Source organism: Carcharodon carcharias, chromosome 3 (genome assembly GCF_017639515.1).
Source record: "Carcharodon carcharias isolate sCarCar2 chromosome 3, sCarCar2.pri, whole genome shotgun sequence".
NCBI lineage: Eukaryota > Metazoa > Chordata > Chondrichthyes > Lamniformes > Lamnidae > Carcharodon > Carcharodon carcharias.
In genome coordinates this window covers 126,164,703-126,180,884 of record NC_054469.1, presented here as the reverse complement: position 1 = coordinate 126,180,884, position 16,182 = coordinate 126,164,703, and positions in this window count along the sequence as shown.

The following is a 16,182-nucleotide window of genomic DNA, read 5'->3' as shown; positions in this document are numbered from 1 at the left end:
GCAGTTTACGTCTATCCTCCTCACTATTTACCACCTTACCAATTTTCGTGTCATCTGCAAACTTCTCGATCACACCCCCTACACTTAAGTCCAAATCATTTATTTACATCAGAACAGCAAGGGCCCCACCATAGAGCCCTGTAGAATCCCACTGGAAACAAGCTTCTAGTCACAGAAGCATCCCTCTACCATCACCTTCTGCTTCCTGCCTCTCAGCCAATTTGGATCCAATGTGCTACTTTGCCTTGGATCCCATGGGCTCTTATTTTCTTGACCAGTCTGCCATGAGGGACCCTATCAAGAGCCTTGCTAAAGTCCATGTAGCTAGCGTCAAATGCATTACCCTCATCAACACTCCTGGTTACGTCCTCAAAAAATTTTATCAAATTTGTCAAACATGAACTTCCCTTAACAAATCCATGCTGACTATACCTGATTAATCCGTGTCTCTCCAAGTGCAGATATACTCTGTCCCTCTGAATTCTTTCTCGTAACTTCCCCACCATCAAGGTTAGACTGACTGGCCTGTAATTTCCTGGTCTATCCCTTCCTCCTTTTTTTAATTATGGGACAATGTTAGCAGCCCTCCAGTCCTCTGGCACCTAACCTGTGGCCAGAGAGGATTTGAAAATTACTGCCATGGCCCCTGATATCTCTTCCCTTGCCTCCCTCAACAACCTGGGATACATCCCATCCTGGCCTGTGCATTTATCCACTTTTAAAGATGCTAAACCCACCCATACCTCCTCTCTCTCTATGTTAATTTCCTCCAATATTTCAGAGTCCTCCACTCTGATGTTAATACCTGTGTCGTCCTTTTCCATTATGAAGGCCGATGCAAATTATTCATTGAGGACTGTACCCATATCTTCCGGGTCCACATATAGATAACCTCTATGGTCCCTAATTGGCCCTACTCTTTCCATAGTTATTCTCTTGCTTTTTATATATTTAAAAAACTCCTTTGGGTTTTCCTTTATTCTACCCACCAATGCTTTCTCATGCACTCTCTTATCTTTTCTAATTTCCTTTTTAAGATCCACCCTGCACTTTTTATACTCATCTAGGGACTCTGCCATATTAAGCCCTCGGTATCTGCCATAAGCATTTCCTTTTTTTCTTAATCCTAAGCTTTACATCCCTTGACATCAGGGTTCTCCAGACTTGGTCCCACCACTTTGCCTTTACCTGTATTCTTGCTATTTCCTCTTTGAATGCCTCCCATTGCTCTGACACAGTTTTATTTACAAGTAATTGCTCCCAGTCCACTTGGGCCAAATCATATCTCATCTTAGTAAAATTAGCCTTTCCCCAGTATAGAACTTTTATTCCAGGCTCAACCTTGTCCTTTTTCATAGCTACCCTAAATCTAACTGAGTTATGGTCACTATCTCCAAAATGCTCCCTTATTGATACGCCTTCCATCTGCCTGGGCTTATTTCTGAATATTAAGTCCAGAACTACCCCCTCCCTTGTTGGGCTTTCTACGTACTAGCTAAAAAATTCTCCTGTATGCAACTTACGAATTTTGCTCCCCACCCTTGTACACTAAAACTATCCCAGTTAATATTTGGGTAGTTAAAATCCCCTACTGTTACTGCCTTATTATTCTTACACTTCTCTAAAATTTGATTACATATTTGATTCTCTATCTCTCCCTGACTGTTTGGGGGCCTATAGTACACACCCAACAGTGTGTTTGCCCCTTTTGTGTTTTTTACTTCTACCATTAAGGCCTCATTTGATGATCCTTCCAGGATGTCATCCCTCCTCACTGCTATAATTGATTCCTTGATCAATATTGTGATGCCCCCTTCTCTTCTATCTCCCTCTCTATCTCATCTGAATACCCTATAATCAGGAATATTAATCTGCCTACCCTGCCCTTCTTTCAGCCAAGTCTCAATCATAGCTGTCATATCATACTCCCATGTGCCTATCTGTGCCCTCAGCTCATCTGTCTCATTCTTCAAGCTCCTTGCATTAAAATATATTCCACTTAGCCTTGCTAAACTCTATTCTTTCTTATCTACTTATATTTCCTCTGCGTTCCAGACTCACTTACTCGTGTTTTAACATCTAATTCCATCTCAGCTTCTTTCCCCTCTGAACTACTTTTCAGGATCCCATCCCCCTGCCAAATTAGTTTAAATCCACCCCAACAGCATTGGCAAACCTCCCTGCGAGGATGTTGGTCCTATTCCTATTCAGATGTAACCCGTCCAACTTGTACAGGCCCCACCTACTCCAGAAATGGTCCCAATGTCCCAGAAATCTAAAGCCCTCCCTCCTGCGCCATCTCTCCAGCCATGTATTCATCTGCTCTATTCTTCTTTTCCTATATTTGCTATTGCGTGGCACCGGGAGTAATCTGGAGATTACTACCTTTGAAGACATGCTTTTCAATTTCCTACCTAACTCCCTAAAATCTGCTTGCAGGACCTTGTTTCTCTTTCTTCCTATGCCATTGATCCCAACATGGACCACAACCTTTGGCTGTTCACCCTCCCCCTTCAGAATGCCCTTCAGCCATTCCATGATATGCTTGACTCTGGCACATGGGAGGCAACATACCATGCTGGAGTCAAGTCTATAGCTGCAGAAGCACCTGTCTATTCCCCTCACTAATGAATCCATACCACTATTGCCCTTCCACTTTTCTTCCTGCCCCACTGAGCAGCTGGACCACCCACATTGCCATGGCCTTGGCTCTGGTTGGCCTCCACAGAGGAACCATCACTCTCACCATTTTCCAAGGCCAAAAATGAGTTTGCGAGTGAGGTGCAATCGGGGGATTCCCTCATTACCACCTGGTCCCCTTCTTTTGTCTGGTGGTCACCTATTCCCTCTTTGCTTGCACTTCATTAAGCTGCAGGGTGACCACGTTCTGAAATGTGCTATCCATGAACCTCTCAGCCTCGTAAATGCACCAAAATGTCCCCAGCTGCCGCTCAAGCTCCAAATCCAGAGTTCGAGTTGCTCCAGTCAGAGGCACCTCCTGCACACATGGTCATCCAGACCGCCAGGAGTATCTAGGATTTCCCACATAGCACAGGGTGTGCAAATCACAGGACTGAGCCCCCCAGACATATCTTAATTAAACAGAATATGGACCTTTGCTTTTATTTTACTTTTACTTTTACCTGAGTATAGGCTAGATGCTAAATCCTCTAGACAGACTAGATCCTCAAGGTGCTGCTGACTGCCTGTCCCAGGGTCTTTCTCTCGCACTCTCCTCTAGGTCCTCCTCTTCACGGTCTTCTCTAATTTCCCTTGAGAAGGTGGTGGTGAGTTGCTTTCTTGAAATGCTGCAGTCCCTGTGGTGTAAGTACACCCACAGTGCTGTTAGAGACGGTGTTCCTGGATTTTGATCTAGTGTCAGGGAAGGAATGGTGATATATTTCCAATTCAGGATGATGAGTGGCTTGGAGGGGAGCTTCAAAGTGGTGGTGTTCCCATGTGTCTGCTACCTTTGTCCTTCTAGATGGTAGTGGTCATGGGTTTGGAAGATGCTGCCTAAGAAGACTTGGTGAGTTCCTGCAGTGCATCTTGTAGACGGTGCACACTGCTGCTACTGTGCGTCAGTGGTGGAGGGAGTGAATATTTGTGGAAGGGATGCAAATCAAGTGGGCTGCTTTGTCCTGGATGGTGTCAAGATTCATGAGTGTTGTTGGAGCTGCACCTGTGCAGGCAAGCGGAGAGTATTCCATCACACTTCTGACTTGTGCCTTGTAGATGGTGGTCAGGCTTTGGGGAGTCAGAATGTGAGTTACTCGCTGGACGATTCCTAGCCTCTGACCTGCTCTTGTACCCACGGTATTTATATGGCTAGTCCAGTTCAGTTTCTGGCCAATGGTAACCCCCAGGATGTTGATAGTGGAGGATTCAGCAAAGGTATGCCATTGAGTGTCAAGGGGTGATGGTTAGATTCTCTCTTTTTGGAGATGGTCATTGCCTGGCTCTTGTGTGGTGTAGTGTTATTTGCCGCTTGTCAGCCCAAGCCTGGATATTGTCCAGGTCTTGCTTCATTTGGACATGGACTGCTTCAGTATCTGAGGAGTTGCAAATGGCATTGAACATTGTGCAATCATCAGTGAACATCCCCAATTCTGACCTTATGATGAAAGGAAGGTCTTTGATGAAGTAGCTGAAAATGGTTGGGCCTAGGACACTACCCTGAGGAACTCCTGCAGTGATATCCTAGAACTGATATGATTGACCTCCAACACCCACAACCATCTTCTTTTGTGCTAGGTATGACTCCAACCACTGGGGAGTTTTCTCCATGATTCCCATTGACTCCAGTTTTGGTTGCGCCCCTTGATGACACTCTTGGTCAAATACGGCCTTGATGTCAAGGGCAGTCACTCTCACCTCACCTCAGGAGTTCAGCTCTTTGATCCATGTTTCAGCCAAGGCTGTAATGAGGTCAGAAGCTGAGTGATGCTGGTGGAACCCAATCTGGGCATCAGTGAGCAGGTTTTTGCTAAGCAAGTGCCCCTTGATATTACTGTTGATAACCCCTTCCATCACTTTACTCATGATGGAGAGTGATGGGGAGGTATTTGGCCGGGTTGGAGTTAGCAGCAGCAGCAGAATTGTATTCAACCAGAACCTGTACCCTCATGCTCTATAATATCCCTCACTCTACCATTACAATCAAGCCAAGGGGCCAACCCTGATTCAATGAGGAGTGTAGGAAACAAGCCAGGGCAGCACCAGGTGCACTGAGAAATGAGGTGCCAACATGGTGAAGCACAACATAGGACCACATGCATGGTAACAGCAGAAATAACATACAACATCAGCAACAGGACTAAGCAATTCCATAACCAATAATCAGATCAAAACTCTGCAGTCCTGCTACATTCAGTTGTGAGTGGTGGTGGACAATCAAACAACTGAGTGGAAAAGGAGGCTGCAAGAACATCCCCATCTTCAACAATGGGGGAGGCTTGTACTTAAGTGCAAAGTACAAGGTTTTTGTAACCATTTTCAGCCAGGTATGCCAAGTGGATGATCCATCTCAACTTCCTTTCTTCCACCTGTGGAGGTGGAAGTTCTCATTCTTACTTAATACTTTGCAGCTGCCTTCACAGAAGAGGGGGGGGTGCAATGCAGACATTGTAGTTAAGAAGGACAATTATGAAATATTGGATGGGGTAAGCATAGTGAGGAAGGAAATATTAATGGGTTTAGCACCTTTGAAAGCAGATAAACCACTAACCCCAGATAAAATGTATCTCAAGCAGTTAAGAGAAACAAGGGAAGAAATAGCAGAAACTCTGACCATAATTTTTCAATCCTTTCTGGCCATAAATGTCGTGCTCAGGAACTGGAGTATTGCTAATGTTGTACCATTGTTTGAACACTGAGAAAGTGATAGCATGAGTACTTACAGGCCAATCAGCCTAACCTCAGTGATACAGATTACTGAAAAAAATTCTGAGGGGCAGTGTCCGTTGCCATTTAAAAAGGCATGGATTAATCAAGGACAGTCACCATGGATTTGTTAAGGAAAGGTTGGGCCTGACCAACTTGATTGAATTTTTTGCGGAGGTAACAATGCGAGTTGAAGAAGGTAAGGCACTTGATGTTGTCAACATGGATTTTAACAAGGCTTTTGACAAAGTCCCACATGGCAGACTGGCGAAAAAAGTAAAATTCCATCAAATTTAATCTAAAACTTCAAGTTCAATCCAAACCTGGCTCAATGGCAGGAAGCAAAGGCCAACAGGTGCTTTTTGTGACCGCAAGCCTATTTTGAGTGGGATTCCTCAGGGTTCAGTACCAGGTCCCTTGCTTTTTGTCGTATGTTTCAATGATTTTGACTTAAATGTGGAAGGCTGATTCAGAAGCTTGCAGGTGATAGTGGTTGATGTGGGAAAGAAAGCTGTAGGCAGAAGATATCAATGGATTGATGAGGTAGTAGGAAAAGTGTGAAATGGAATTCGATCCAGAGAAGTGGGTGCTAATCACTTAGGGAGGGAGACAAGGGAAGGCAATGCACAATGAATGGTAAAACACTGGGAAGTGTAGAGGACCAGAGGAACCTTGAAGCACATGTGCACAAATCTCTGTAGGTAGCAGGATAGGTAGATAAGATGTTTAAGAAGGCATGCAGATACTTCCCTTAATTGGCTGAGGGCTAGGGTATAAGAACAGGGAGGTTATGTTAAAACTGCACAAAACACTAGTTAAATGATTACTAGAGTACTGAATACAGTTCTTGCCATGGCATTACCAGAAGGACGTGATAGCACTTGAGAGAGGAAAGAGGAGATTTGCAAAGATATTCCCAAGCTTGAAGAATTTTAACTTTGAAGAGAGATTGGATAGACTGGGTTATTTTCTTTTGAACAGAAGGGGCTGAAGGGAGTTTAAATTGAGGTACATTACATTATGATTGGATAGGAAAGACCTATTTCCATCAGCAGAGATGTTAATAACCAAGGAAATAGATTTAAGTAATTGGTAGAAAGATTAAAGAGTTGAGGAGAATATTTTTCACCCAGAAGTGTTGGTGTTCTGAAATTCACTGCTTGAAAGGGTGATAGAGGTGAAAACCCTCATCACATTTAAAAAGTACTTACACTCTTGAAGAGCTGTCACTTCCAGGGCCTTGAACCAAGAAAATGGGATACATCTTTCTTGTTTGCCACAGATATAATGGGCTTAACAGCCTCCATTTGTACCATAAATCTTTATGGGCAGAATTTTCATCGGTGGGGGGGAAGCTCAGGAGTGGGAGCGTGGAGGCGCGCCACCATTTTATGTGGGCGGGCCATTTAAGGCCTGCCCAGCATGGCGTCCGCAAGGAAGCACTATGTGCTCCCTGTGAGGCTAAGTGCTGCCTCAGGGAGATCGGTTCCACATTAAAAATTGGTAAAACCAGAAGAAAAAAAATCCCTGACATGTCCCCTCATGTGACACTATCACATGAGTTGGGACATGTCCATCACTTTTAGTTACACTTTTATTAAATTTTTAAAAACCTACATGAAACCTCATCCCGCCTGTGGATGAGGTTTCATGTTTTTTCCAATGCCCACCAGGTCTCACAGCCTGCCCACCAACCTTAAGATTGGATAGACAGGTCCACTAATTACATTAATTACTTTGCCAATAACCTCAAAGTTTGTTGTATTTAAAATTAATGGAAATGAAAATCGGGTATTTTCTACAATGAGCAGCCAATATGTAATTTAAGATCTACGCCTGGACATAATGTTGCAAATTTACCTCATATTCCACTATTACAGTTATATATTTCATTATTAGCTTTTTAAATAGCATTGTATATTCTCTAGACATCAAAACAGTGCGTCAATGATCACTGCAAGGTCCCTTGCTGAGTTCACCTGTACTAATTCAATTCCACAAATTTATATTTATGACCTACATTTTTTTTACATTTGAATTATTTAATGTTTATTGTAATTCACTTTCATTTACCATATGATTGCCTAATTGTATGATGGATCAAAATCCTTTTGTAAAGCTTTAGCTGCATCCACTGCATCTGCTACTATAGAAAAAAAAAGTTACAAACAGTGACTTATAACAGTCCGTCACTATGTTCTCTTGAATCAATCTGTTTGCTATTTATAACTGGAGGCGGGTGACTGAGGCCTGGTTACATGAATTGAACATGTGTGGTTTATGTGTTCAAATGCCAGGAAGCTTCCTGGTAAAAACATTGTGAGTTTTCTACAAGTGTGGCTTAATGGTTGCAAAATGTCATATTTCCTAACCACATGCTGCTAATGGTGTTTAATATTGTGTCCTTGCATACCCCATGAAGGCTGCAAAAGGCCAATTAACACCCTTTCTTCTGTGTCTCCTGTGCAGTTGAACTATTGCTGCTGACCCCACCAGTTCTGAGGGACGGACACTAGCCTCCGAGGAGGAAGAGGAAGCCTTGGAGGATGCAGAATCACATCCTCACCCTGCACCAAGCATAGATACTGGCACCTCGACAGGGATTGACATGGTAGGGTGAGGGCAAGCATAACATGGTGAGGGCACTTCACATTCGCAAGCGCAGCTGTTGGAGATTGTATTGGGGCAGGCCGCGGGCAGTTGGAAGGGTATCCGAAGTGATCCAGACAATGAGTTGGAGTCGGATGATGAGTCTCTGGAGTTGTCCATGAGATGGCAGATGCTGGATGTTCAGCACGAGGTGCATGAATGTATGGAAGGTATGCCAGAAGGGTTGCACACTCTGACCCAGACTGTGGAAGTGTCCATCCAGACCATATGCAGTGCAGTCACCCATGCCCGAGCACCAAGCTTCCTCCATGGATAGACTGACGACTATCCTCAAGGGGCAGTACCACTAGATTGCAGAAGCAATTATGGGTATGCAGTCCGTCATGCGCACCAAGGCCCTGGGTCTGAGCTCTGCGGCCCAGAGCAAGGACAACAGGGGCATTGGGAGCCTGGATACTGTGCCAGATCCTGGGACCTCATGGGAAGGCAGGAAGGACCAATAGGGCACTTCTGATGGGGGCAGACTCTTCGCCACCCCTCCACCATTGACACAGTCCACCTCAATTGCCAGGGTGACAGAAGGTCCTCCTGCCACTCGGCAGGAGTTTTCTAATGTGGCAGAGACCTCAAGGCCTCAGCCACATCGAGATCACCCAGCAAAGACATCCAAGGCAAGGAGGCCAGCAGATCAGCAGCCTCTCTCCAATGCAGCAGCAAGCCAGGGGGGAGCACTGTGCCACAGCAAAGGGAAAAGAATTAAGAAAACTTCACAGTAGTCACAAACTGGGTTACATGGGTGCATTCTGTAGATGTTCTCATGATGGGCCATTGCCCATTTGTTAATAAACCTTCTATGTATTATCCCTCATGCAGAGGTTGAGTTTATCTGTGAGTGATTTTTGAAATGTCTGGAGAAAAGATTCATACATTTTCATTTGTGAACGTTATTCAGGATGCAGCAATGCCCAAGGCATCATGATGGTGAATGTACTGATAGGACTTCCTCAGTGAGATTGTAGTGTTGATGGAATGACTTTGAGGCACAGGCAGTACAGGCATTTCAGAGGCCAAGAATACCTGACCTGCCAGAACCTCTGTTTCATTAAGGCCTCCCATGTGTCATTGCCAATCATGTGCTCCTGTACATTCCCTTGCACTTCTCTGTTGGGGCGTTCCCTCACCTCCTCATTGACCTCAATATCAGAGGAATGCCTGCCATCTTGTGTCTTCTCTTCTTCCAGGGCATCCCCTTTCTGAATGGCAAGGTTATGCTGAGCGCAGCACAAAACGATCATCAGTGTAACTCTGGATGGCACATATTGCAATGCTCCTCCTGATCTATCCAGGCATCAGAACCTCATCTTTAGCAGCCCAATTGTCTGCTGTATGATGGCCCTGGTAGTGCCATGGCTATTGGTATAACTCCTCTCCATGTCTGCTCAAGGAGCCCTCACTGGCATCAAGAACCATCTCTTCAAAAGGTAACTCTTGTCACCCAGAAGCCAACCATCTAGTGCAACAGGTTCATTAAACATGCCTGGCACCTGAGGGTTTTGGAGAATGCAGGAGTTGTGGCTGCTGTCCAGGTATCTAGCACAGACATGCATAATTCTCTGGTTGTAGTCACATACCAACTGGACATTTAAGGAGTGATAACCCATTCTGTTTATAAATATATAGGGCTGACCTGCTGGAGCCTTTATGGTGACATAAGTACAATCTATTGCTCCCTGAATCCTGGTAAAACCAGCGATCTCCGCAAAACCTATAGATTGTTCAAGTTAATTGTGGAGATCTGAAGAAAATGCAATGTGCTGACCTGCCCTTCGGAACATTGCATCTGAAAAGACCTTAATGCAGCAGTGTGCAGCAGGCTGCATTATGCCACTGAAATCCTCACAGGCTGCCTGAAAGGATCTGGTGACAAAGAAATTCAGCGCCACAACGACCTTAACAGTTAGTGGCACTGGAGGCATTCCAAAAGTCCCAAATCCATTTTTTCAGTACCTCATGGTTGTCCTTGCAGATTGTATTCTGGAGGTTTTGAAAGCATTGCAGAGAGAATGGGCTGGACTTTCAATCTCCTAAAGAGGTGAGGTGAGGTACAAGCACGCTTTTGAAATAGTGCACTAGGGATGGTGTGTCAGTTTTCTGACACCACCATGAGGCATAGGGAATTTTAGAGGGACGGTGGAAAGGGTTGGTGGGGGGGGGGGTGGGGGGGGGGGGGCGGGGTGGGGGGCTGCAGTGGGGTGGTTTGTGGCGGTGGTAAGGGAATGCAATTGGATGCTATCTCCCCTGCCAGCATCTCACAGAGGAAGGTCACTGTGGCTCTGGAGAGCCTGAGTCTCCTCTGGCACTGTGTCTCAGACATCTGAAGGTAACCCATTCTCCACCTATATACCCTATTGGCAGCATAAGTCCTTGCTCTGCACTTCTGTTTTATCAGCACAGCCTTCATCAGCTATCTGCTCTGGCACAGGTTTGCCACCCTCATGCACCTCAAGTGCATCCTGCTCCTGCCCATCTGGCTTTCTCCCTCTCAATCTCCTCTTTTTCCTCTCCTCCTCATTGGAACATATGTCTCCCACAGAGACCATTATCCCCATATTCTAAAAACTAAACAGCTGAGGTGCAAATGTGTCACTAACTACGCTTTTCTGCAGGTTCATTGAACTTAAAACAGCAAAGGTATCTTCTCAAACCATAGCTTCCAATAGCAAATGATAGCAGCACCCACAGCAGCCTGAATTGCTGAGGACATACAAAGGACCCAGCTGGTGACTTTTAACTCACCCTTACAATCATTCGGTGCAAAACACAAGATCCCCACCTGGCGTGCTTCACACTCTCTTTCATTGCTCCCAGCATGCATTCTTCCAGTCAATTGCCACTTTAGCAAGCTTAACAAACCAATTTAAATCAATTTGAATAAGGTGAGTGGACTCCCTATTACAGCATGATGATGTCAGGAACACAACCTGTAATAATACAGCAGTACAGGTGGCTTGGCTTAAATAGCCAAGTGGTTATGGCACTGGGTTTGTAACCCCAAGATCAAGAGTTCAAATCAGGAGTTCAAATCTCACAATGGCAAACTATGAAACAATGTAACTTCATCTGAAACAGATGGAAACAGGTTTACTCAAAAGAGTATCAAGAGTTCAAATCTCACAATGGCAAACTATGAAACAATGTAACTTCATCTGAAACAGATGGAAACAGGTTTACTCAAAAGAGTATCAAGAGTTCAAATCTCACAATGGCAAACTGTGAAACAACGTAACTTCATCTGACTAAACAGATGGAAAAGTGTTTGTACTGGAAAGAGTTACATCAGTATGGGTGCGGTACAGAGCCATTTTCACCACCTATTATCGAGCCCAAAGACATGGTTACATCACACCTGGAGTATTGTGAGCAGTTTTGGGCAGCATGCCTGAGGAAGGACATATCGGCCTTGGAGCGGGTGCAGTGTGGGTTTGCCAGAATGATACGTGGACTCCAAGGGTTAAATTTTGAGGAGAAATTATACAAATTAGTATTGTATTTCTTAGAATTTAGAATGTTATGAGGTCAGTTGATTGAAGTTTTCAAGATTTTACAGGAGCAAATAGAACCATTTCCACTGGTTGGGGAGCCTAGGAATAGGGAAATAATGCAAATATAAAAACCAGACCTTTCAGGAGTGAAATTATGAAACACTTCTATGTACAAAAGGCAATATATGTATGGAACTCTTCCACAGATGGCAATTGATGCTGGATCAGTAGTTAATTTTAAAACTGAGATTGAAAGATTTTTGTTAACCAAAGAATTTAAGGACTATGGGCCAAAAGTGGGTATCTGGAGTTAGTTCCCTGCTTAGACATGGTCTCACTGAATAGTGGAATAGGCTTGAGTGTCTAAATGTCCTACTCCGATTGTTATGTTCCTATATTCCTAAGGCATAACTTCAATAATGCCATGTTTTCTTGGATATCAACTGCATTAACATGGTTGGAGTCATACCTAGCACAAAAGATGATGGTCGTGGTTATTCTGAGCTTGGGTCCATTTGTCTTGGACTCTCGGTGTGGGACTTGGGCCTGAACTTTTCAGTCAGCTGGGGGAGCTCAGCAGGAACGGATGGGAGTGGTCGTGGAGCTGACCGCCACCCGCGATTGGTTCCGTGCTGCCAATTTACACTGGTGGGCCAATTAAGGCCCGCCCAGCATAAGATGTGAGCAGCAGTACTGTGCGGTCACAGGAAGGAGGGAGATTCAGGGTCAGCACTCTTTAGCACATGCTCGCAACAGAGTGCTTCAGTCTCCCTGAGGCACAGAGCTGCCTCGGGGAGATTGAAGTGCTTTTGAAATAAATAAATAAGTGGATCAAAAATTTTATTAATTGGGACATGTTTTTATATTTCAGAAGTTTTTAAAACTTAATTCATAAAACCTTTAGGAAACCTCATCCCGCTTGTGGGTGGGGTTTCCTAAAAATCGTGAGGGCCGCTTGGCCTTTTCGCCTACCCGCCAACCTTAAGGTTGGACAGGCAGCGTAGACAATGACCTTAATTACTTCCTTAATGTACCATTTAAATATTAGCGGGCACACAGCTGAATGAAACATTGAGAAACAGGGCGGTGACATCTGGGTGCACACCCGATGTCATCGCGCGTCATTTTATGCACCGGCGTGTCGGGCCCACCCCCGTAGGCCAACTGAAAAATTCAGGCCTTTGTTTGTAGACAGACTGTAGACATACACTGGCATCTGCATAACACTTGTTTATCAGTACTACATCTAAAAATAACTCTTAGACATGATTCAAACATCTCTCTCTCGAGTCTAACGCACAGCTGACTGATGGCAGTGATAAATCATCATCTATGTCACTCATTAACATATCCCATCTGTTAACCCTTTATACTGCATATCCCCACAAGTATGCTATCCTACTTTTTAACAACAGAAAACTATGGGCTGAATTCTCCGGTTGGCGAACAGGAGTGGGGCCTGCTCGCCAATGCGTAAAATGATGCACGGTGACATCGGGCAGATGTCCTGATGTCACCATGCGTCATTGAGACTCCCAGTTCGGCGGGTGTGCTGCACACCCGCCGAACCTAAGCAATTAAATGAGCCGCCCATCCAACGTTAAGGCGGGATGAGGTTTCATGAAGTGTTTTAAAATTCAATAAACTTTTAAAAAATAATTCTTTGACATGTCCCAGCTCATTGTCACATGAGGGGACATGTTTTAAAAGTTTTTAATTACTTTATTTCAGTTTTTAAACATCAAACTGATCTCCCTGAGGCACCTCAGGATGACTGAACTGCAAGGACCACAAAGACTTTGCAATGGACAAATGCTCCAAAAGAGAGGACTGAAGAGAATGGACCTTTGGACCCTTGGGGACCAAAAGAGAAGAACTCAGGACACTCTGAGGAACTTATTGCTCCCTCAAAAGATGCCTTGGAAGAAGCTTCAGAAGGGGAATGATCTTCAAACTCAGGGAAGACAATCACAGCTTTATCAAAGACAGAAAGAGCAGTAAAGATCTGAGATTTCCATTAACTTAGATGACAAAGGGAAAAACAACCAACTTCTTATAAGGCTCTCAGGAAAAGAGGAGATGATTTCTCAATAGGTTTACTGGAGAACTGTCTACTTTCTGTAGGCAGTAGTAAGAGACCCACATTTCTCTCTGTAGGACGTTGCTGCTCCACTATAGGCATTGCAATGGGACAAATTTCTCATAAGAAATCAACTCAAAGGCAAGATTTCTGTATAGGATTCTGCAGTTTCAGAGTTGCTAAAGATTCTACTGCAGCTTCTGTGCTGACCACCGCTCTGAAGGGAAAAAGTCTTTCAACTGGGACTGAAGTATGGCTACCCATTGACTTTCACTCTGGGAAGGTACCAGCTCTTTAGCAATGTCATCCTCTATGGACTCTAACCTGGACTCAGGCAATGCACTCTCTATGAGAGACTCTTCATGGACACCAGGAGATAAAGTAAGCAATACATTGGTAGATTCAGTGGAGCTAAGATTTGAATGCTGCTCAGCCACTAAAAGCACAGCTGACTCTTCTAAAGAGAAACAGAAACATCATAAGATGCATCCAATAACGAGAAAAATGGATCATTCTTTAGGACCTCAATCTCCCAGAGATCACTCAATGCTGCAAGGGATTCTTCCTCATCACTCTCTAGCAAGAGCTAATTCAAGTCCAGCTGCTCTTCATGGGGGTATTTACCATCTGCTGTAGTGCTTTCTGTATTCTCTATCTATGGCCTTACTTGGTAAAGCACTGAGAGATTCATAAATTCCATGTCTGTCCTGGGTCTAGTGGATGGTGTCTCTGTGAAAGAAAATAATTTGCTGCTGAGTGTATAAACTTCCTCAGCTTCTGAAGACCCAATTTCCACGGCTTCTAAAGGAAAGGTTGAAGATTGTTGCATGAAATACAGTGAGTCATTCAAATGATGGGCATCATCTGTTTTTTCTAGGATTCCTAGAAGCACACCAACATCACCTCTCAATAAGGATGTATTTGATTAAGAACATAAAGAGAATCAATAACCTGTCACCCGCCTGTAGCCAACAGGAGCAATAATCCTGCCTTTAATTGGAAGGTCCATGCCACCTAGACCTTGTAACTTGATGCCTGATGAATGAAGTGCCATTGGCTGAAGCCAGTTGAGGTTATCTGCTCCTGTATGAATTTTAAAAGTAGTACTGGGGCCTTGAACTTGGACTGTAACTGACCAGTAGACTGCATTGTGTTGTTATAATGATACAAAGGCATGAATCACTCAAGAGGGACTGGCTGAACATGTTGTGGGTTACTTTATTTAGACTAGGCACATGGGAACATTTGTACATGGATAGAAAGCTTGAAGACATCAGCAGCAGGGCTCTGTGTGCGTATGTGTGTGTGTGCTCTGCTCAAAGGCAAAAGAAAAACTCCGACTGAATCGCAAGACACACTTCCCTTCAAGTGATGTCATGCTGCTATCACTTAAAGCCATATTACAACAACCTGGATTAAGACCAACTGCTTCCCCTAGGAGATCTGTGGTTTTATCTTTTTCCAGACTTTCCATTTCTGGGAAGAAATGTCATAAATACTTGCTGGTCTGTGATTTTGTATTTGCAGAAACACTTGAAATATCCATTTTTGCCATACTGGATGCCTTTTGTGTCCCCTGCTGTACAGTCTATGTGTCTAAGCTCGGTTTTCGCACTACAACATGGCTGCCGGTATGGAGTTTCCCGCCGTTTTGGTTTGTTTGGTGGGCTTTTGTATATGCCGCTGCCTGTGGGCCTATCCAACCTATGGAGTCATATGAAGTCTGTGTCGCCACAAATTATAGCCCTGTGCTCTGAGTTGGGGCTGCTTCACTCACGGAACGGCCTGCTCGATAATGGTGTTCCTTGGCAATTAAACCATCAAAGGCTTTACTAACGGAATAAAAATCCGTGGTGGACTCCTGCACACGCTGCCTTAAGAGAGCGTCGTCTGCTACTGGACGCATAAAGAAAGGAACTCGAAGCTTTGGCTCCTTCCCTTGAGGACCTGATGCTGCTCAGTGCTGCAGAAAATGGTACTTCCATATCTCCCACTATTGGCCTCTCTGCAGGCCCATGGGGCAGTCAAACGGGAGGGGAAAGGGCAGGGGCTCACTTGGTATGGTCATCATTGGCTCTACCAGTGTGCATCTTTCAACTACCAAAATTTTTTGAGCAGCTTTCAATGGTTTCTTCACCCTGTAGTTCCTTTGCTAACACCCATGTGTCTTTTACATCGATGTCTCCATCGCTGCCACCATGCTCTGAGATTGGGTCCTTCTGTCTTGGACTCCATGTTTGAGACTGTAGATATACTCTGATCTCTGCTTAACACATGTTTATTAGCATTACTTCTAAACGGGTTCCAGTGTAGGCACGTAGCTCTTAGATAGATTCCAACCTCTCTCAAGTCTAACACATGACTGATGAGTGTCAGTGATACATCATCATCTACATAATCTAATGTCATACATTAGCATTTTCCATCTATTAACCCTTTACACTACAGTGGTAGTTGAAGGCCCAATTATATTCTGCTGCTTCATCAATGACTTTCCTCATATCATAAGGTCAGAGGTGGGGATGTTCGCTGATGATTGCACAATGTTCAGCACCATTTGCAACTCCT